This window comes from Stegastes partitus, unplaced genomic scaffold (assembly GCF_000690725.1).
Source record: "Stegastes partitus isolate 25-593 unplaced genomic scaffold, Stegastes_partitus-1.0.2 Scaffold84, whole genome shotgun sequence".
In the NCBI taxonomy this organism is placed as follows: Eukaryota; Metazoa; Chordata; class Actinopteri; family Pomacentridae; genus Stegastes; species Stegastes partitus.
In genome coordinates this window covers 400,887-403,002 of record NW_007577815.1, presented here as the reverse complement: position 1 = coordinate 403,002, position 2,116 = coordinate 400,887, and positions in this window count along the sequence as shown.

Below are 2,116 nucleotides of genomic sequence, written 5' to 3'. Positions count from 1 at the left end.
GCCATGTTAGTGCACTGTGAGACTGTGCATCAAGTGAAAGGCTCCCATTGACAAGGCTAATATGCTGATGTTTAGCAGGTATAATGTTCACTATCTTTAATTTAACATGCTAGCTTGCACAATTAGCAATAAACTCAAAGTACAGCTAAGGACAATGGAAATTGGGGAAAAATCGGAATTTGAATGGTGCAAGATGAAAACTCAGGAGATCACTAAAATGGCTGAAGTTCTTTCAGAAGAGGGATTGGATGTGCAAAGTAAATTCCAAAGAAATTCAGCAGAATTATTGATGCATGTCATCTCAGGCCAAAAATGTCAAACTTGTGGTTGCATCCAAACAAAAGTCAGAGCATCACCAGGGTCAATGGAATTCATCATTAGGACTATGAGGGGAACTTTTCCACTGCAGGAATTCAAGGCAGGCAAAGTGCCATGAACATTTATAGGGACGGCCCTGGAATCAACACTTTCAGGCTCTCTGTTTCTATTTTGATGCAGGATCCTACAGCTTTGACCAAGACATTAACTCCAAGTGTGCCACAAAACAACAGATTGTAATTCTGACAGATGTAACAGCAGATATTACTTGATTTAACTTCAGTTAATTGAATACGTTGAAAATAGAACACCAGAGGTTTGTTACGTAAGTCTCTATGGTAAATTTTTAAGTTGTTGATTGCGATGTTTAAGCGAAGAAGACTGCTGTTCAATGAGGACATTGATAGAGCTGAAAAAATGGCACTCTTTGTCCTTTCCAAATTTAACCACATAGCGTTGTCTTCTCTGAGTTTAGCCAACCATCACACTGTCTTTACAAGTCTTTAAACTAACAATTGAGAGCATACACTCACGAGGATAATATTTACTGAGGTAACAAATCAAGTGAAAAGTTGAGCCATTTTCTCATAGACTTTGACGATACAATCTGACTTCTTCTTGCAGACAAGTCGCCCCCTGCTGCCTGTTAGAAAGAGTCCAGGTCTAAGGCATTTCTGTGTTAGCTTCACTTTTCAGACTTTTCAGAAACTATTTCTATCTTTTATATTAGATGTTCAGTAGAGTCCCACATACCAGTTTTTTCAGGTCTGCCCAGAATCACCAACCTTGGAGTAGGTACTCGTTTTTCCCCCAAAACAGCTGTGAAGGTAGTTCTACTGGGGCAGTTCTCGTAGTTATAAATGCTCACAAAGACTCAGGCAGCCCTAAAAAGGCTAAAAAGACAAGTTCCTACAATGAAAAACAGTTTATTTAGGAATCACGAATAAACTTAAGGCTATGCCATCTATTTAATGATGTAGAGGCACTTAAAACATTGGACTTGCTGGCAGTTCAAGTGGAAAAGTCATCACCAAAATCTTTTGGATTCAGTCTTTGGGGACTAAAGTTAACAGTGAACCTATCAAAAGGTTTGTTACAGTTTTTTTTATTGCAGCATTTACTGACTGCCATCTTTGTCTCAGCTTAGTGTCTTTTGCAACTCTCCACTACATAAGTGATTACTCTCTGAGTCAACTGTCTATCTGACTTCTGGGGGCGGCTTTGAAATGTGGCTGCCTACTTATTATGCTATCATGATATATTATGCAAAAAAGACAGCTTTAGGGGGGTTTTCCACCTGATGAACGCACATTGCATATTTAGTTTTCCTGGCACAGTTCCCTTTGGAAAATAGTGAAGGTTTTGGTGGCCTTTGAAGTAATTCATGTGTTTCTTATTTGTAATTAAGAATGTAGTCTTTCCTTTAGGTAACAAGTGAAACTACATAAAGTCACTGTGGAAATGTGAGTGCAATGTTTGCTATTGGACTTAAAACATCTAAGATATAGCATTCAGATGCTGTATGTATCTGTTTTCTTCCCAATGCAAAAATCAGGGTCTGGGAGCAAAAAGCCACAATAAAAATCTAATTTACTGGGAAAAACATAGATGCTTGGACTACTCAGAGACACATAAAAGGGCAAAGACCTTATGCTTGTTAGATTATAGATGCTCATATAATTTTGTAAATTATGCTTGATAGTGGCTGCAGGTGATGTGGAAAGACAGCCACGTGTCTATTTCCTTAATGACCCACAATTTAAAATTTTAAGCCTATAATTTTGATTGTTTTTTCTTT